Consider the following 22083-nt stretch of genomic DNA (forward strand, 5'->3'; position numbering starts at 1 on the left):
ACATTCTCAGTATGAATTTTAGGGTCCCACTGCACATTTCAACTAAATAATTTGTTTCTGGGTGATGGGGGCAGATTTCAATTGTTTCATCTCACACATCCTCCATAACTCACCAAATAGATAGGACATTAAATCTGACCCACAGTCTGATAAGATCTTGCATTGGAAAGCCCATCCTGAAGAATATGAAAAACAGTCATTCAGGAAGTGTTTCAACTTCCACATTTGACAAAACAATTGCTTCTCGACACCCGATAGCAAAATCCACCACCATTAACGTAAATCCTTTTCCTCTCTGGGTTGGCCTGGGTAAAGTCTCTATGATATCCATGACAACCCTGAAAAATGCTTCCCTGATTACCAGTAAAGGATACAAAAGGCTTCTTCCACTAATGGAGACAAACTGGCTTTTTCCACTTTTGACATGTCACACTTTATTCCTTTACTTCATTTTGAATATTGGGCCAATAAGAAGTTTTTCTTTAGACTTTCATGTGTTTTGTCCATTCCCAAGTGACAAGCGAAAGAGCAATCACGGGCTAGTAACATTAACTCCACACAACGCTTTGTGGGCACGACCAACTGTTTGTAGCACTTCCTAGGACTTCTGTTTTTCCCATTTGGGGCTTCCCTAGAAATCTTCCTGCTTCTATGAAGAATCTCTTCCTGATCTCTTGAACTGGAACATTACAGAGGATGGCCTCCCTTACGCTTCCCAGGAAGGTGTCTGCATTTTGTTCTGCAGTAAACTCCATACGTCTTCTGCTGGCACTGAGAACTCTCTCGAGTAATGGGTTCGGAGGGTGACTCCTTGCTATTTTCTGCTGAAAAAAAATCTCCTCTCCCTCTCCGCTGCCTCTCCCGCCTTACAGTTTATGTCTAGGAATAGGGACGTATTCCTTCTTGCTACATTAACAGTTTTGGGAAATGATATTATGTAGTGTATTATATATGATGTTGTATAACTTTATGCAAATGAGAAGTCCCAATGATTTCCCAATGTGACTACGGATGTGCATAAAATTATGCATCTCTTTGACAGCCTGGGGCCTTAGACTGCAAACTAACTGTGAGAGTGGCTCCATCTTTTCTGGACTGTAAAGCACTGTGCATAAGAATGGTGCTATAAAATAATTAAATAACAAAGGTTAACAATAATATATTTATTATTCCAATTTATACTATGCTTATAATTTTCTATATACATAGGAAAAAAATGGAAAATACAAACTAAATATAAATTAACCTGTCAGCCATAGTACAAAAAGGACACATATATAGTAAGGCAAATATATTTAAAAAAATGTAAGTGAAATTTAAGTGTCCACTCTGAACTGGAATAACAACCAATAGAGCTGAAAGGACAGTTCAATCTTCATGCTCATTCAGTCTTGGGCATCTCTAATAAGTCTGTCAAGAAGGATGCCAATTAGTGCTGGAGTTTCTTCTGATGTGATCATTCTATGTGTACACAACAGTAATAGGCATATTGGCATAGACAATAATAGAAATTCTGAAAGCAAAACCAATGGAGGTCCCTAAGAATAGTAGCTACAGAACATGTATAAAAGCCACTTCTCAGATTTAAATAACTTTTTCAAATATTTGAAAAATAACTATTCCATATAAGAATCTCCAGACTTACAACAAAACATTTGTTGTAAAATGAAACAATTTTTCACTGAAAATGAGGGCAGAAAAGCATCCAAAACCAGTTCAAGTATTATTTTAAATTCTTTGCTAATAAAATAGAACTGGACCAACTGAAAGGAAATTTTGTTGAATTTTTTTGTACAGAACCAAGAACTTCTTTGCCCCCTGCAAATACTAACAATTTTTAAACTTGATAAGAATAGAACTTAAAATGAAAAATATTGCTCTGCTGTTCATAATTCAAGAGCAGAATGTCACTATAAAATTAAATTACTTATTAAAAAATTAATCAAATATAGCCTGACCAGTATTGGGTTCTATACAGGCCTTCTGGAAACCTAATGGTGAAACTTTAAAATTTACTACAAAACTGAACTGTGTAAATTTATAGCACCATCAACTCACCTGAAAAAAAAAGTATACTAATTGGTAATAGATGTAGCCACAAAACCCCCTTGAATCACTCGCTGCATATTTACCCTAAATACCCCTCCTTCTGGGCAGCTGGAAAGGCAGTGCCCCCTTCCTTCGACCAACTGCGCCACGCAGTGATCTTGTTTATACTGCGCAGATTAGAAACCGTGCTGCTCATGTAGCCTCTGTGCAGCTCCAAGAGGTATGTGGTGTGGCCCTTTAAGAGCCTGCTGCCTTCCTCACCCTCCCGCCCGCAAACAGGGCAATGTGGCTGCACCTCCTCCAGTGTGGCCCCACCCTCCATGGTTGGGGGGGGAGTAGAAACACTAATGGTTTTGGGGACATTCTCAGCCTGGCAGAGCGGGGGACGCCCTTTAGTTCAGGAGCTCAGGGGAGAGGCCTGGCTGGGCTCTGCACTGATGGCTAGGTCAGCAGAGGCACTGGAGCTGTGGCCAGATGTGGCCAAAGCACCGACCCATCCCCACTCCCAGCCTGGCAGTAGGTTTCCAGGAACTTGGCAATTGCTGCTACTCAGAGGCAGCAGAGAAGGGAGCTTCCTGAGAGCACTCAGCGGAAGGGGTAGGCAGTCTGAAACTTCCAGACTACTGAAGGTGCAATCTGATATACCACCACCGCTACCCCGCCCCCCATCCGGACACTCGTCTGGGCTCTGAAGGCTGCAAATTGCAGGGACAGGGTCTAGTGTGTGATCTTGGAGACAGGGCTTGATTTAGGGGCAGGCAACCACCTGGGGTCCGGGTGCTGTAAGTTTTCAAAAGTTTAACTAATGGGGGAGCACCAAAGATGCTCCTTGTCTGGGGTGGCATTTGGTATATGGCCAGTCCTGACTGGAGAGGATCTACCCTGAGGCAGCCCTCCAAACACTCTCCTCACCCCCAAAATAGGGTGCCATTAAAGAGGCAACAACCACTTTTCTTTCAGCCAGCTGGACAAGAGTTGTAGTGAGGACATTCTACTAAATAGAATATTTACCTCTTTTGCTATAGGAACTCAAGAATTCTCTTAAATTAGTCCAAGGACTTTAACTATTATGGAACCATTTTAACTATCAGTAAACATCTTCTTAGTTACTTGATTTTATTTACCAAATTCAGATTATTTCAGAAAAAATGGTTGGCATTTCTGTTAACATTATCTGTTGCCATTTATATGAAAAATTCCTTGATATTTCAAATAATCAGACCTTCTTTCAGCATCCTTGCAAACTAATCTGCACTGAGTTTAACAACAGTGTCTCAAACTAGATTTAGATTTAGTTGGGAATTGGTCCTGCTCTGAGCCGGGGATTGGACTAGATGACCTCCTGAGGTCTCTTCCAACCGCAATATTGAATGATTTGATGAATCTGTGAAAAAAAGGATTTTCCAGAAGTACCGATAATTACCTGCACACTTCCTTTTTATAATCTGTGGAAAGTCAGGAGTCCAAAGTAATCTGAAAACGTTGTATGATTATTGATTTACAAGATAACTAGTTATCCTGTTTTGTTCAATTAACTTTCAAGCATCAGCTGATATGCAGACCTGGAGACTTGGAAATTAGATGCACAAACTAAATTACTACTACTGGCATACTATTCCTCTGATTCTTCCAGGCCTTTGAATCGGAATCTCTGTCAGCAAGTGATTGCTGACAGCATTACTTAAAGCATCTCTGAGATGACCTCTGGCATTCCACACACCTCTCTTCTTGCCCTTCAAAATTCTTTGTCATGCCTAGGTTTCATCTCTCAGGCCAAAGCTCCCTCATCAGTTACATCTAGCCATGCACACCAGTCTTGTTATGTACTCACCCCTCGTATCCATTTCCAGAATACTTCACATTACCCTGATGCTTCCCTTTCCTTTAACTCTTTTTATAGTAGCAGCCTTCTAGAAATTACTTGGAACATTTCCCTGGAAAACATCATTAAACATGAGTGCTCAGAGTTTCCCTCTCAGACTATCTTCAAAATTATTGTTTCTTCTTATGGAGTTTGTCTTTCTGGACCTCAAATAACCTCTCAACTGCACAATGTTTTCAGTTTGAAGCTACACCATATTCTACAACTATTCCTCCACTAAAATTGCTTTCCATGCTGAAACTGCAGCCTGTGGCTCTTATCCACTGTTTTCCATGTAAAGAGGTACCGAAATGGAGAAAAGATCCATAGCTCCTGAGTTGCTGCTACATTGTCCCATACACACTATGCCATGTGTGGACAAACCCAAAGGAATAAGAGTGCTATCTCAGTCTGCATGCATTGCCCTCAGACTCTGCAGCATGGCTCTTGTTCATGGTAAATCTTCCTTCAATAACACCCTGCCTATATAGTCTCCCAATCCTCTCCACAATGAATTGTAACTTACACTGCTTTGGAACAAGAACATGCGTCACAAATCAGCTGATTAGTCCTCCACATTCTCTATAGCTACACTTCCTCCCCTGATTTAATGAAGAAGAAATGCTGTGTTATTGAAGCATTAAGGTGGCAGAGCCTATCCCATGCCCTGTTTGTGCATGCTGGATCCCCTCTGTAACTGAGTAGGAGAGGATAACATACGTCCCTATGAGCACCTGTATCTGAGGACAACAGCAAATGGTGGTGGCTGTCTTAAATGATATTCAAATCCTGTTGAAAAAGTGGGGAGGGGTGAAAGGTCCCCTGGTGTACTTGGGACTGATTTGCACAATATGAACCTGAAGCCATTGAGTATACAGTTTGAATAAGAGGCCAATCTCTGTGGGAAATAATAGCAATATGCTTTGCTCTGAAATGCTATTTGTTGTTTTATGCTGTGTTCACAAATACTTTTTCAGGAAGGAGCCCTCAGTGCAGTCCAAACTATTACAAATTGCAGACCTTAAAAATGTTTCTAGATGCCTATAGGGATTACATACATAGATTCCTCTCAGTCTTTGCTTACATATTCCCCTATAAACAACAAGAATAACCCAAAGTCAAACAAAAACAAGGTATGTGATATGAAGTAAGTCTAAATCCAAACCATACTGTGTGAACCTTTATTTTTTATTAAGGTTTTAGAGCAGACCCATAGCAAAAAAAGTAACAGAAACCAAATTGTTTGCTTGGACTCATAATTGTAGGGGTAAAATTTTTTATATAATGCAAAACGTAAACATTCATAATTCTCCCTTTTTAATGTCAAGTGAGGTTCTTCTCTGAAATGTGACTAAACCTGTGTTTACACCGCAACTCAGTTTGGATTATGGGGACATGAATTGCAGTGTCCACCGAAGTGCTGCACTGTAACTACCGGTGCAAATTGAAAGGTACCTAGTTTGTTAATATAGTACTCTTCGGGATTACATTAACACGAACTAGATACCTCATAGTTCGCCTCAGCAGCGTCCATACAAAGCAGTTACAGGGCAGCACTTCGATGAACGCTGCAGTTTACATCCCCATAGTCCAAACTGTAGGGATCTTGTAGACAAGCCTAAAATGAAAATAGCACCTTTTTAGCAAAAGTTCTGATATTTCCATGCCTTTATAAATAAATCTTCTGACTTTACGGACAAACAAGTTTTTGTTAGATTTTACTACTTAGCTCTGAAAAGCCAATACAGCTATTATTGAGTGAGCTGGTTCTATTCCAGCTCATAATCACCCACAAAACTGTTTAAAAAATTCAGTCTGTTATACCTGTGTAAACCCATGAAAGACAATGGGGCAACCCAGGGCCTAAAGAAAATGCTATACTTATAAAATGAGCGTATTTGATCTAGAAATCATTTAGACAATACTATTTTAACATCGTATTGCTTTTCTGTGGGTAGAAAAGCACTTTAAATAAACCAAGTATTTTAAAAAAGTGTTTTAACTGATTGGGATTAGGATTAATTTTATCTCATATGTGAACTATCAAGACAAGCATATTTACATTGCATCATTTAAGTATACAGTTCATTTAAAAATCCTGAACAATAGCACTGGCATACTAGTTATCTGTCTATACATTATAATAAATGTGTAAATTTAAAATAATAAATAGATAATCTGATTTTTTTCACACTGAATCATTTCATAATAAAATAGGGACCTTATGCAACAGAATGTGGCTTGCATTTAAATGGCAAAACAGACATTTCAAACTTCCTATTATTTATCTGAGAGCTGACTCTCAAAGACAATTAGTTGGTAATCAGAAGGCCAGTGTACAAGGTTATTCCTTGCATGCATACACTCCCCCCCCCCCCCGACACACCGCCATAAATAAATGAGGACATATACTTTTTTTTTTATCATAACATGGTTTTCATGGAGATTTCAGAGGGATTAATGCCTAGCCCACTAAGGCCAGCTTGCCATTCATTTACCAAGAAAAGTAGAGATGCTATAGTGAAGTAAAACTTGGTTTGCATATAATATTACCAGCATTTGCTGTTTGCAACAGACAAAATATCAGTGAAAAATATAAAAATAGTCCATTCAGCATTTGAAGAAACATAATGAACATAATTTAAATAAAGAAGTGTTCAATAATGTGCTATAGACATGGGCGGCTCTATGTATTTTGCCGTCCCCAGCACAGCAGTCAGGCGGCCTTTGGTGGCATGCCTGCTGGGGGTCCGCCGGTCCCGCGCCTTCGGCACACCCGCTGCCAAATTGCCGCCAAAACCGCGGGATCGGCGGACCTCCCGCAGGCATGCCGCCGAAGGCAGCCTGACTGCTGCCCCCACGGTAACAGGCAGGCTGCGACAGGCACACGCTTGGTGCGCTGGTACCTGGAGCCGCCCCGGCTATAGACATGTATTGTTCAGGGTAAAAATTCATTTTACGCTATTAAGCTATTTTACTTAATTCTTCTCTCCAAAATATTCTGTTTCTCCTGCTCCACCGCAAGTTTTTCTTTTGAATTGTTAATACAATGAATTTTCTATAAAATTACTCTTAAAAAAAATCAAAGCTCATTACATAGTTTACATTGATTAAGGAGAGTTACACTTCTGCAAACTATTCATTTTATATGGAAGCTTACAACTGCCCAACAAACATCACATTTTACAAGCAACAACAGTTAACAGTTTTACAAAATGAAAATGGAAAACTACAGTATGATTGATTTTGTAGGATGAACTCCAGATACATAGTATAAATTACAATAACAATGTAATTATCATCAGTATGCAACTTTAGAACACTGTCAGGTCAGATATGTAATTACCTAACTTTTTGATGAAATATCACTATCATCCCCACAGTCAAAGTAAGCCACACTGAGCGCTCAGTGGTTAAGAGAATACTAAGAGAATTATTCCTGCTTAGTAGTAGTATTTGATTAGATTTTCCCTCTCCCATTCTTTTTCAATACTTGTTAAATGCTCTATTCTGGCATGAGCTACCTTTTTCTAGGAGGAAGAGAAGAAGAGCTGTAGGATATATCTACCTATCTTTAGAAGTTAAGGTTCCCATTATTATGATCCTCAAGTCTCAAAGGGAGATAAAAGTTTCAAAAGGAAGTTGCTAAAACTGCAAAAGTGAGAAATATATCCATAAGTAAAACAAGGATTTTTAAAACCGCTTTACAGTATGCTTTACACAGTTCATCATCGGTTGCAATAAAAAATACTATCAAGATATAAGAAGTCGAACAATGTACACCTTCTACTGCATCTTTAGTTTAGAGGTACGGCTTAGCAGTTAATTCTTCTAGAGAGTATATTTACAGTAAAACACGTTACCACTGCATAAATACTTATGTTGTTTTAATTTTTCCATTTCATTTTCTAAATGTTGTTCTGAAAACTAGTATTTCCAAAAAATAATCACCTATTTTCAGGTGTAATTTTTTTTTTCACTAGTACCATGAATAACTTGTACACTGTACAGCCAAAAGCTGCCTTTTTAGCAGGACCACAGCAGCCCTACAGGCGTTTAAGGTAACAAAGTTGAGGAGAGAACTGCCAATTCCAAAGAGGGGGAAGTATCACTTTGCTAGTAGTGGCAGAATGTTAAATCTAGCATTCAATGCCCACCCTTTCCAATACATGGCAATTGGGCTAACAAGATTGATATTATGAGACACTCTCAACAAGCACATCAATCTCTGAATGGTGAAGACTTCTCAACACCTGCCTTAATATCAATCAGCTAAGGGAGAACGTTAGAGAGGTCATAGCTGGGACCTAAGTCTTGATGGCTGACAGTTCTATTGGTTAGTCAGGAAGACAATGGAAAGGGCCACAATTACCAAGAATTACCATCCCTGTTCAGTAACAACAGAAAATTCAGAGGAATCGGAAAGGCCTTCAAACACAAAATGATCCAGAGAAGAACAACTCAACCTACCCCCTGAAGGAAAGAGAGTGGGGAAGATCAGGGCAGGAATTCCCCAGAAGAGCTTGGCAAACCTTAAGAATCCCAGCCTACTAACTATACGGAGAGCTTGTCAAAAGTCTACAGAGAATTTTTAAAATCCGAAACAGAACACCTTGATTTTTTGACATTGTAATTAAAGTTCTGTAAAACCTTTATTTTTGTGCCTATATTTCCTGACAACTTTTAAGATAGGAACATGACAGATCAATTAAAAATTCTAAAAGTCTATTAGGCAAGAAGTTATTTGGATGGTTATAGATGTACAGCATGAAAAAGCAGGAGATTAGAATGTGGGCTGTATAACTCATAGGTGGAAAAGAAATATTAGGTTGCATTTCCATATAAATATGAGGTATCAAGATATTTGTGAAAAATTAAAAAAATATTCTAGAAACAACTTCTGGACAAAACTAAAATGAAGGTAGTCCTGTGGACAACAGTGATTTTTTCTGGTCTCATTCTGATAAAGCAAGTAGTAAACAATATCACTGATAAAACTGAAAAAAAATTAAACAAGGATTATCAATAAAAATGAATACACAAGAATAGATGGACAGATGTGGTCTAGTGATCTGAGCAGTGTACTAATCTTTGATATCCAATGTTGATTCCAAAATCTTTCCAGCCTTGCACAAATTACTTAATCAATAAGGTTTCCCTTTTTCCTATCTATAAAACAGGGCTAATAAAATTTATTCAAGAATGTAAAAGGCTTGAGAGTCTTTTCCGGTACAAAGGGTAGTGTAATTTCCATGGCCAAATTTATGCATAAAATAAAGGAATATATTGGCATCATAAGGAGCAGAAAAAAACTGACTAAAATAGTTTAATCACCTGTAGTAGTGGAAGCCCTGAGCTGCTTCAGAAGTAGGTGGTGCTGGAATTGAATATTTAGGTGGGAGTTGTGCAATTAGAGCACAGTACTTCAAATGGAGGAACAGAGTACCAAACAAGGAAAGGCCATCCAGGAAAGGACAATGTTAGTATGACCACATCTGTCAATCTAGATAATTTCTAAAAGGATTAGTTGCACTGAGCCTCAAGTCCCATAAATTCTGGGAGAAAGGAATAAAGTGCATATTTGTGAAAAATGTCTCAATTACAGGAGTGATTCAATATTTTCTTCAGCATATTCTCTTAGCCCTAAGGATTTTATTTATTTTTCCTTGCATCATTCTTCAAAATAAAAACTATCAGTAGCCTCTGTTCATACCAAGGAGAGGGCACTGAGACTGATGGTGTCAAAACTGGTATTGTAAGTCTTGGCATCGAAGAATTTTTAAGGAACCTCTCAGTCCGGGATCAAAGAGCAAACTGAGAATACTGTCCTTAGTTACAGAACAGCTATTTACATCCCAAACACACAAGGCATAACACATGCTAGTAAGTATGAACACAATGAGAAATGTTCTCACAAAAGCCTGATGCTGGATTTCTTCAACGCCCCATCTGCCACATTCTCAAAGTTTCAGCTTAAAATATATAAACAGAAAAAAAAATTGTGAAAATATTATTTTCTTTCTAAATAAGTTGACACAACCATAGAGAAATAAATTCTAACAAAATTAAGAACTTTTTAGAGAAACAAGCAGTCAGACCCGTTGTTACTAGTACATTCTCTCCTTTATAAGATTTCATCCCAAGTACCCTTCATGAAGCACATGCAATGACAAACATGGCCCATATAGGTGCACAATTCCGGGAGCTTGCAACTCAGAGAAGAAATTCTTACATTGGGATCTGCATTTAAATAAATTGGGATGGTGCACAATAAGTAACAATCCCCATTTGTTCAGACAGAAGAAAGACGACTTGCAATGTTCCTATAGGAACAGCTACCAGCAAATAAAAAGCGCTAATTGTACAGGGTTCTGGAAGGGACAAATGAATGACAAGAGGTCAGTCCACTTAGGGAATGGTTATTCATAGATTCTAGGGTCAGAAGGGACCAATGTGATCATCTAGTCCAACCCCCTGCACAAAGCAGGCCACAGAACCCTACCCATCCACTTCTAAAACAAACCCCTAACCTATGCCTGAGTTCTTGAAGTCTTCAAATTGTGGTTTGAAGACCTCAAGCTGCAGAGAATCCACCAGCAAGTGACCCATGCCCCACGCTGCAGGGGAAGGCGAAAAACCTCCAGGGCCTCTGCCAAGCTGCCCTGGAGGAAAATTCCTTCCCGACCCCAAATATGGCGATCAGCTAAACCCTGAGCACGTGGGCAAAACTCACCAGCCAGCACTCAGGAAAGAATTTTCTGCAGTAACTCAGATCCCATCCCATCCAACATCCCATCACCAACCACTGGGCATACTTAACTGGTGATAATCAAAGATCAATTGCCAAAATTAGGCTCTCCCATCATACCATCCCTTCCATAAACTTATCAAGCTTAATCTTAAAGCCAGATATGTCTTTTGCCCCCATTACTCCCCTTGGAAGGCTGTTCCAGAACTTCACTCCTCTAATGGTTAGAAACCTTCGTCTAATTTCAAGTCTAAACTTCCTAGTGTCCAGTTTATACCCATTCGTTCTTGTATCTACATTGGTACTAAGCTTAAATAATTCCTCTCCCTCCTTAATATTAATCCCTCTGATATATTTATAGAGAGCAAGCATATCCCCCCTCAGCCTTCTTTTGGCTAGACTAAACAAGCCAAGCTCTCTGAGTCTCCTTTCATATGACAGGTTTTCCATTCCTCGGATCATCCTAGTAGCCCGTCTCTGAACCTGTTCCAGTTTGAATTCATCCTGCTTAAACATGGGAGACCAGAACTGCACACAGTATTCCAGGTGGGGTCTCACCAGCGCCTTATATAATGGTACTAACATCTCCTTATCCTTGCTGGAAATACCCCGCCTGATGCATCCTAAAACCGTATTAGCTTTTTTAACGGCCATATCACATTGGCGGCTCATAGTCATCCTGTGATCTACCAATACCCCAAGGTCCTTCTCCTCCTCTGTTGCTTCCAACTGATGCATCCCCAATCTATATCTAAAGTTCTTATTATTAATCCCTAAGTGCATGACCTTGCACTTTTCACTATTAAATTTCATCCTATTACTATTACTCCCAGCTTACAAGGTCGTCCAGATCTTCCTGTATGATATCCCGGTCCTTCTCCGTGTTAGCAATACTCCCTAGCTTTGTGTCATCCGCAAACTTTATTAGCATATTCCCGCTTTTTGTGCCAAGGTCGGTAATAAAAAGGTTAAATAAGATTGGTCCCAGAACTGATCCTTGAGGAACTCCACTAGTAACCTCTTTCCAGCCTGACAGTTCACTCTTCAGTACAACCCGTTGTAGTCTCCCCTTTAACCAGTTCCTTATCCACCTTTCAATTCTCATACTGATCCCCATCTTTTCCAATTTGACTAATAATTCCGCATGTGGAACCGTGTCAAATGCCTTACTGAAATCGAGGTAAAATAGGTCTACTGCATTTCCTTTGTCTAAATAGTCCGTCACCTTCTCAAAGAAGGAGATCAGGTTGGTTTGGCACAATCTACCTTTAGTAAAACCATGTTGTACTTTGTCCCAATTACCATTGACCTCAATGTCCTTAACTACTTTCTCTATGGACATGCTTGCTGTACAGCCAATATGCTCAAGCTGGAAAGAGCAACCCATTATGAAGAATTTGGCTTAAAACTCACCATATACTCCCCTCCCTCAGATTTATGAGCCAATATGGAGTTGCTGCATCAAAGGTTTGCAAGAACCAGACCCCAGGAATGGGAAAGAATGATGGCAATCTCCCAAATTTATACAAATAAGAGTACAATACATATTGCTGACCATTAAATCTTAAATCAGGTGAAGAATATCTTTTATTGGACCAACTTCTGTTAGTGAGAGAAACAAGCTTTTGAGCTTACATAGAGCTCTTCTTCAGGTCTGGGAAACCTTCTCTAAGCATCACAGGTAAATACAAGATGAAACGCATTGTTCAGCATAAACAGTTAACAATATTTCAGGGGATCATTCAAGGTGAAGTGGCCGCTAACATCATAAGAGCAAAGAAGCGGGGGATTTAGAGGAGGGGGTTGTTAGTAGGGTTGCCAACCCTCCAGGATTATCCTGGAGTCTCCAGGAATTAATCCAGTGGTTCTCTAACTTTTTGTATTGGTGACCCCTTTAACACAGCAAGCCTCTGAGTGCCACTCCCCTTAGAAATTAACACATTTTCATATTTAATGCTATGTTAAATGCTAAATTTAAACCCTATTTCTTAAAATGAATTTACCTTTTCTTACTGCTTTTAAATTAAGACTAAAACACATTTTTATCAAATTGTTATAAGTAGAAAAGTTAAGTAGAAATTTATTTTAATACTTGATAGCAATTAATCACCAGAAGCAGCCAAAGATCAGTGAGATGAATGATGTTATTTATTTGACACAAGAAGTTTTATTCTTGGCATTGTTTAAGAAAAGGCGCATCTGATGTCATCCTTCACATCAAGCCAGTTTTGAGAGTTTATCTTAAATGTGAGAAGGCTGAAGAATCCATTCTCACATTCATAGGTAGTGGGAAATGGCAGAAGAACTCTCAAGGCCATGTCAGACACCAGTGGGTCACTTGCAGCTGAGCCCCAGAACTGGTGTGGAGGTAGCTGTGTGAATTTTGCTTTCACTTCATCATCACTGATCACGTCAACAAACTGTTCCTGTGCATAAATATCTTCAGTAGGTAACTGCTTAGCTGTCATTCTGAAAGGGTTCTTCACCAGGGAATGAAATGCTTCTGATAGTGCTGGGTGGTAGTGCAAGAACTCTTTGTGAAGGGCTCTCAGATGTTCACAATAGCTGACTTGAGAGCAATATCAATGTTGACTTTCTCCTCCTCATTGAATGAGGAAACATGTCAAATCTGTCTGTGTCCACATTCCTGCACCTCCGATCCAACTTCATTTGGAAGGGCTTTGGTTTTATTAGTCAGGTCTATTAACATTGAATGTTTTCCCTGAAGCAACAGATTGAGGTCATTAAGGCTATCAAAAATATCAACTAGGTATGTCAAGCAGAGAAGCCATTTCTTCTCAGTGAACATTTTGTTAAATTCTTGTTTCTCTTTTTGCCAGAAAAATTCCACCATCTCTTCACAAAGTATAAAAATATGCTTTAATGCGCATCTCCTAGAAAGCCATCGGACTTGAGTGTGGAAATGCAGAACTTTGTACTGACCATCTATTTTGTTGCAGAGTTCTCAAAAGGGATGACTATACAGAGCATATGCTTTAATGTAGTTCACTGCTCATATAACAACAGCCACCACAGTATTAAGGCACATCTGCAGATAGGACTTGATGATGGATCCCACGCAGGGCCGTCCTTAGGATTTATGGGGCCCTACGCAGTATTATTAAACTGGTGCCCCTATGCCAGATGGCAGCCCAAGCTCACAGCCTGGTGGGGGAGGGGGAGGAGGGACTTGACAGCAAAGGATAATGAGATGCCCAGCCTGCCTCATGGTGGCAGAGAGTCACAGTTCCCCGCAGAGACTTCCATGCACTCTCCCTCATGCAGAATGGACATGAAGAAAGTACTTAATTAAAAGCACTAAAATTTGGGAATAAAAAATGTCAGTCACAGGTTTTTTGATATGCCCTGAAGTTTGTCAGAGATTTATTTGCAAAAACTTCATAGTAAGGCTGAGTCAGCTGTCCTGCTGAATACAACATTACATATAATGGAATACATGATGCAGTTCTCTGTTTTACATTTTCTTCATCAGTATTTCTAAGTTGAATTTATATTTTAAATGTACTCAAATCTTAAGCCAGCATTCCAGATTACTACATATTTAACTCACTGAAACAAAGACATTCTTTTAAATTAATCAGAGAGGTTTAGTGTGTTCATAACAATGTACATTGCTTTTAGAAAAAGGGAACAGCAATTTACTTTGTGTGATCTCCATAACAAGAGAGATGGTTATGAAATTTCACCAACTTTAAAAAAATATGTTTCCAAAGATTTTAGGTATAGCAAGGATTTTGTCTTACTAAGGTACTGATTTTGCGGGAGGGTTCTTTTAAAACTAGTTTGTCGGATAGTCAGAAGTAAAGAAAGGGAACTCCAGCTATCTGGAAGGGAAGGACTGTTGTCCCTTTAAGGGCTCTCTTCAGTGGGGAGTGGTGGTGAAGGGAAAGACAGAAAGGACAAGAAGACCTGGAAGCACTTTTTTTTTTAACTATAGTAATTAAAATGTGTATTTTAGATAAGGGAGGTCTTTTGAAGGATTTATTTAAAAAACTATGTCTGAAGATCCACACATTTAAGGCTAAAGATGATTGTGCATCTAAAACTCTATGAAAGCGCTTTTTAGAAATGTGATTTTATAATCTTCACCAGCTCACTAATGAAATATTTTTAAAGCAAATTTTAAACTAAGGTCCTGTAGACTGACATGTTCTGTGTAAATATTACATTAATGCACAACTGTTTTTGTCAGTAAAGTCAGAAACTGACAGTATAAAAATTTATTTGGGCATAAGCTTTCGTGGACATCTGATGAAATGGGTTCTAGTCCACAAAAGCTTATGCCCAAATAATTTGTTAGTCTTTGAGGTGACACAAGGACTCGTCCTTGTTTTTGCTGATACAGACTAACAGGACTACCACTCTGAAACCTGTCAGTATATACCTTGGGGTTGGCAAATGCCTGTTAAATGGCTTTATTACCCCTTGAATGTCTCTTTAACAGTTTCAATGTTGTGCTAATAGGTCTGGCAGGCTGGAGGCTTTTTCACTTTTAACTACTAGATTCCCTCCCAAGGAAGACTCACCAGGCTAGAGCAGCCATCTGTGGGAGCCTGCAGGAAGGGTCAGAACAGGGATAGGAAACAAGAGGGTGGACACTAAGGGCTTGTCTACATCACAAAGTTGCAGCGCTGGTGAGGGGGTTACAGCGCTGCAACTTAGGAGGTGTACACATCTGCAGGGCATCACCAGCGCTGCAACTCCCTGTTTGCAGCGCTGGCCGTACTCCCGTTTTGTCTCGGGTGTAGAGGATCCAGCGCTGGTGATCCAGCGCTGGTAATCAAGTATAGACACTTACCAGCGCTCTTCTTGACCTCCGTGGAATAAGCAAGTATCCCAGCATACCTGAGGAAGCCTCTGGTAATCAAGCTGGTCTCCTTCCCCGGCTTGCTCTCGCGTTCCCCGAACCCCGAGCAAGCAGGTCTCCTTCCCTGAGGTTTGCTGGGTGGTTCCGGGAACGCGAGAGCAAACCGCGGCGAAGCTGGTCTCCTTCCCCGGTTTGCTCTCGCGTTCCCCGAACAAGCAGGTCTCCTTCCCTACGGTTTGCAGGGTGGTTCGGGGAACGCGAGAGCAAACCGCGGCGAAGCTGGTCTCCTTCCCCGGTTTGCTCTCGCGTTCCCCGAACCCCCGAGCAAGCAGGTCTCCTTCCCTGCGGTTTGCAGGGGGGTTCGGGGAACGCGAGAGCAAACCGCGGCGAAGCTGGTCTCCTTTCCCGGTTTGCTCTCTCGTTCCCCGAACCCCCGAGCAAGCAGGTCTCCTTCCCTGCGGTTTGCTGGGTGGTTCGGGGAACGCGAGAGCAAACCGGGAAAGGAGACCAGCTTCGCCGCGGTTTGCTCTCGCATTCCCCGAACAAGCAGGTCTCCTTCCCTGCGGTTTGCAGGGTGGTTCGGGGAACGCGAGAGCAAACCGCGGCGAAGCTGGTCTCCTTTCCCGGTTTGCTCTCGCGTTCCCCGAACCCCCCTTGAAGCCGCCCAACAGCGCTGCAGTGTGGCCACATCTAACACCACTTGCAGCGCTGGTTGCTGTAAGTGTGGCCACTCTGCAGCGCTGGCCCTATACAGCTGTACTAATACAGCTGTAACAACCAGCGCTGTAAAATTGTAGATGTAGACATACCCTAAGACTCAGTGGTGCCCCAAATTTTCAGGTGCCCTACGCAGCTGCCTATGTTGCCTATGCCTAAGGACGGCCCTGATCCCACGAGTGAAAGTCACATTAGGTAACACACACTTCACCTTCTGCTGAAAGCCAGACCATGCACCCATGTCTGGAGTACCATTGGTAGAGATACCACAAAGATTTTTCCACTCAATTACGCTGCTTTCAAAAAAGGAATTCACCTTATTGAAAATGGTCTGTGCTTTCGTGGTTGTTTCAGATTCACAGAATAAGAACTCATCCTAAACGTCCCCGGCATTGACATACCATATGGACACTATCAATTGTGCACAGTTAGTAACATCAGTAGTTTCATCATTTTGTACGTTCATTCAGGCTGAACGTACAAAATACAGAATGTGTAATTTCATGTGAAACTTGTTTTTTGATATCTTCAGACATTCTCACATATTCGGTGTTTCACAGTATTATTTGACACAGAAAGTATATTCAGCTTTTTGGCAATATCATTGCCAAGTATAAGCAACACAATATCTTTGCATGCTGGCAGAACGAGCTCCTCACCTATCATATGTGGCATTTTGTACAGGCAATTCATAGGGGCCTCCACAGCTGAGCACATTTACTGTCGGAAACTATCTGCATCAAGCCTGGATTTCTTTGTTGCTTCTTCTCTGCATTTGAAAAAATCCACCTTTTTATTTTTATGGTCAGGATGTTTAATCTTAAGATGTTACTGCAGTTTGCATGGTTTCATTGATTCAGCAGACAAAGCTTCACAGCAAATGACGCAATGCAAAGTTATGCAAAGTCTAGCAAAGTTATGAATTTAAGATCCCAGACTCATCTTTTGAAAGTATTGTGCAGGTTTTGTATCTGTTCTGGCTGAGTCTGGTGCTGCTTTCCTGCCAGAACAGATGCAAATCTGCAGATATATTATCTTCTGCTACAAGGATGAACACTCCCCACAACACACCTTTCAAGATCCATGGATCCTACACATGCCTATCGCAATATGTGATGTACCTCATCCAATGGACTAAATGCCCCAATAGCAACTATATGGGTGAAACCGGACAAGAACCACACTCTCAAATGAACTCACACAGGAAAATAATAAAAGATACAAAACACCACATCACCTGTGGGTGAACATTTTCCACAAGGTGATCACTCTATATCTAACCTATCAGTCCTCATCCTCAAAGGAAACCTGCACAACACTTTCAAAATAAGAGCCTGGGAGCTTAAGTTCATAAATTTGCTAGAAACTAAAAATCATGGACTGAATGGACACTGGATTTATGGCTGATTAAAACAGCCACCCCTCAACTGCTTTCCCCTGCCCCCCTCCCTTTCTTCACTATGACTGGAGGGGTGTTAACAGGCAACTTCACTTTGAATAGTTCCTTGAAGTATGTGTTAACCACTTATGCTAAAGTTTAAACAATCTCATAGACTTTAAGGTCAGAAGGGACCATTATGATCATCTAGTCTGACCTCCTGCACAATGCAGACCAATCTCATAGACTCATAGACTCATAGACTCTAGGACTGGAAGGGACCTCGAGAGGTCATCGAGTCCAGTCCCCTGCCCTCATGGCAGGACCAAATACTGTCTAGACCATCCCTGATAGACATTTATCTAACCTACTCTTAAATATCTCCAGAGATGGAGATTCCACAACTTCCCTAGGCAATCTATTCCAGTGTTTAACTACCCTGACAGTTAGGAACTTTTTCCTAATGTCCAACCTAAATCTCCCTTGCTGCAGTTTAAGCCCATTGCTTCTTGTTCTATCATTGGAGGCTAAGGTGAACAAGTTTTCTCCCTCCTCCTGATGACACCCTTTTAGATACCTGAAAACTGCTATCATGTCCCCTCTCAGTCTTCTCTTTTCCAAACTAAACAAACCCAATTCCTTCAGCCTTCCTTGATAGGTCATGTTCTCAAGACCTTTAATCATTCTTGTTGCTCTTCTCTGGACCCTCTCCAATTTCTCCACATCTTTCTTGAAATGCGGTGCCCAGAACTGGACACAATACTCCAGTTGGGGCCTAACCAGCGCAGAGTAAAGCGGAAGAATGACTTCTCGTGTCTTGTTTACAACACACCTGTTAATGCATCCCAGAATCACGTTTGCTTTTTTTGCAACAGTATCACACTGTTGACTCATATTAAGCTTGTGGTCCACTATGACCCCTAGATCTCTTTCTGCCATACTCCTTCCTAGACAGTCTCCTCCCATTCTGTATGTGTGAAACTGATTGTTCCTTCCTAAGTGGAGCACTTTGCATTTATCTTTATTGAACTTCATCCTGTTTACCTCAGACCATTTCTCCAACTTGTCCAGATCATTTTGAATTTTGACCCTGTCCTCCAAAGCAGTTGCAATCCCTCCCAGTTTGGTATCATCTGCAAACTTAATAAGCGTACTTTCTATGCCAACATCTAAATCGTTGATGAAGATATTGAACAGAACCGGTCCCAAAACAGAACCCTGCGGAACCCCACTTGTTATACCTTTCCAGCAGGATTGGGAGCCATTAACAACTACTCTCTGAGTACGGTTATCCAGCCAGTTATGCACCCACCTTATAGTAGCCCCATCTAAATTGTACTTTCCTAGCTTATCTATAAGAATATCATGCGAGACTGTATCAAATGCCTTACTGAAGTCTAGATATATCACATCCACCGCTTCTCCCTTATCCAGAAGGCTCGTTATCCTATCAAAGAATGTTATCAGATTAGTTTGACATGATTTGTTCTTTACAAATCCATGCTGGCTATTCCCTATCACCTTACCACCTTCCAAGTGTTTGCAGATGATTTCTTTGATTACCTGCTCCATTATCTTCCCTGGCACAGAAGTTAAACTAACTGGTCTGTAGTTTCCTGGGTTGTTTTTATTTCCCTTTTTATAGATGGGCACTATATTTGCCCCCTTCCAGTCTTCTGGAATCTCCCCCGTCTCCCATGATTTCCCAAAGATAATAGCTAGAGGCTCAGATACCTCTTCTATTAACTCCTTCACTATTCTAGGATGCATTTCATCAGGCCCTGGTGACTTGCAGGCATCTAACTTTTCTAAGTGATTTTTTACTTGCTCTTTGCTTATTTTCTCTTCTAAATCAACCCTCTTCCCGTAAGCATTCACTATACTAGACATTCCTTCAGACTTCTCAGTGAAGACCGAAACAAAGAAGTCATTAAGCATCTCTGCCATTTCCAAGTCTCCCGTTACTGTTACCCCCTCCTCATTGAGCAGTGGGCCTACCCTGTCCTTAGTCTTCCTCTTGCTTCGAATGTATTGATAAAAAGTCTTCTTGTTTCCCTTTATTCCCATAGCTAGTTTGAGTTCATTTTGTGCTTTTGCTTTTCTAATCTTGCCTCTGCATTCCTGTGTTATTTGCCTATATTCATCCTTCGTGATCTGCCCTAGTTTCCATTTTTTATATGACGCCTTTTTATTTTGTAGGTCACGCAAGATCTCAAGGGTAAGCCAAGGTGGTCTTTTGCCACATTTTCTATCTTTCCTAACCATTGGAATAACTTGCTTTTGGGCCCTTAATAGCGTCCCTTTGAAAAACTGCCAACTTTCCTCAGTTGTTTTTCCCCTCAGTCTTAATTCCCATGGGACCTTGCCTATCAGCTCTCTGAGCTTACCAAAATCCGCCTTCCTGAAATCCATTGTCTCTATTCTGCTGTACTCCCTTCTACCCTTCCTTAGAATTGCAAATTCTATGATTTCATGATCACTTTCACCCAAGCTTCCTTCTACTTTCAAATTCTCAACAAGTTCCTCCCTATTTGTTAAAATCAAGTCTAGAACAGCTTCCCCCCTAGTAGCTTTTTCAACTTTCTGAAATAAAAAGTTGTCTGCAATGCAGTCCAGGAACTTATTGGATAGTCTGTGCCCCGCGGTGTTATTGTCCCAACATATATCTGGATAGTTGAAGTCCCCCATCACCACCAAATCTTGGGCTTTGGATGATTTTGTTAGTTGTTTGAAAAAAGCCTCATCCACCTCTTCCGCCTGATTAGGTGGCCTGTAGTAGACTCCCAGCACGACATCACCTGTGTTTTTTACCCCTTTTAGCCTAACCCAGAGACTCTCCACCCTTCCGTCTCCTATGTCCATCTCCACCTCAGTCCAAGTGTGTACATTTTTAATATATAAGGCAACACCTCCTCCCTTTTTCCCCTGTCTATCCTTCCTGAGCAAACTATACCCATCCACACCAACATTCCAGTCGTGTGTATTATCCCACCAAGTTTCAGTAATGCCAATTATGTCATAGTTGTATTTGTTTATTAGCACTTCCAGTTCTTCCTGCTTATTACCCATACTTCTTGCATTTGTATAAAGGCATCTAAGATACTGGTTTGATTTTGCCTCCCAGCTTTGCCCTGACCCTCCTTCCTCTCTGCCATTATAGCCCGTGCTCCCTCCTGCTTCCAACCCATCTCCCAGGTCTTGTTCCCCACTTTCCTGTGGGCTTTGCTCACCTGTCCCCGTCGAACCTAGTTTAAAGCCCTCCTTACCAGGTTAGCCAGTCTGTGCGCGAATAAGGCCTTTCCTCTCTTCGAAAGGTGAACGCCATCTGTTCCTAGCAGTCCTTCCTCAAGTAGCATCCCGTGGTCGAGGAAGCCAAAGCCCTCCTGGCGACACCATCTTCGCAGCCAGGCATTCACCTCCACAATGCATCTGTCTCTGCCCGGACCCCTACCTTCAACAGGAAGAATCGAAGAGAATACCACCTGCGCTCCAAACTCCTTAACCCGTACTCCCAGAGCCCTGTAGTCACTCTTGATCTGCTCAGCATCACACCTCGCAGTATCATTTGTGCCCACATGGATGAGTAGCATGGGATAGTAGTCAGAAGGCCGGATAATCCTCGACAAAGCCTCTGTAACGTCTCGGATACGGGCCCCTGGCAGGCAGCATACCTCCCGGGATGAACGGTCAGGGCGACAGATGGGTGTCTCCGTCCCCCTCAGCAGAGAGTCTCCAACCACCACTACCCTACGTTTCTTATCAGTGGTGGCAGCAGACCTCTCAGCCTTAGGGGTACGAGACTTCACCCCCTTAACTGTTGGGGGTGATTTCTTCTCTGCTGTATCTTTTACCACAACAGGAGGGTTCGCAGCAGCGGTGGAGCACTGCCCGCTGCTAGAAGTAACCAGCTGGCCGTGTCCACCCTGAGCCTCCTCCTCCACTGGTGTGTCAGGTACACCCTGAGGCATCTCCTCTTCCACTGCAGTGTCAGTAGTCCCGTCAACTGGGACAGCACCATCAGCTGTCTCCACATGGATACTGTCCAGGAATTGCTCATGGACATAGATGTTCCTCAGCCAGGCCACCTCCTCCTGTAGCTCTCCCACCTGCTGCCTGAGAGATTCCACCAGTAGGCACCTTTCACATTGGATGCCACCCCCAGCCTGGATATCAGTAAGTGGAAATTGCAAATTACAGTCTTTGCAAGCCCACACCAGAATCTGGGTAAAAGCATCCATGCTTTGGTGCTCTGTCTGGCTACAGGCGCAGGTGGAGGAGACAGAAGCAGTGCTGGCACAGGTGTTACGGGTCCTCCTCACCATTTTAAGCCTCCCTCTGTCAAAGTCTCAAATTCCTGTCTACAGCTCTCTGTCCGCTCCTCTTTGCTGTGAACAGAAAGGTTTTCGATGTGGCTCAGGTTATGGGTTCAAGGGACCAATGGGTCACAGATGAGACCGACAAGGGACCCTCCCTCCCTTCCTACTCCCCTTCCAAACTCCCTT

The 22083-nt window shown here is 41.6% G+C and overlaps 1 protein-coding gene and 1 long non-coding RNA gene across 9 annotated transcripts in view; one reads left to right on the top strand and one right to left on the bottom strand.

The window, feature by feature from the left end:
• FAM172A (family with sequence similarity 172 member A) overlaps positions 1-22083 on the bottom strand; it is a 368850-nt gene that overhangs the window by 216211 nt on the left and 130556 nt on the right. The gene's annotated exons all lie outside the window — the stretch shown is intronic.
• On the top strand, positions 15280-16272 carry LOC127046648 (uncharacterized). The gene is made up of 3 exons (XR_007773145.1): positions 15280-15705; positions 15819-15931; positions 16037-16272. It is a non-coding gene; the product is annotated as an uncharacterized LOC127046648 (long non-coding RNA).

Source organism: Gopherus flavomarginatus, chromosome 3 (genome assembly GCF_025201925.1).
Source record: "Gopherus flavomarginatus isolate rGopFla2 chromosome 3, rGopFla2.mat.asm, whole genome shotgun sequence".
Classification (NCBI taxonomy): domain Eukaryota; kingdom Metazoa; phylum Chordata; order Testudines; family Testudinidae; genus Gopherus; species Gopherus flavomarginatus.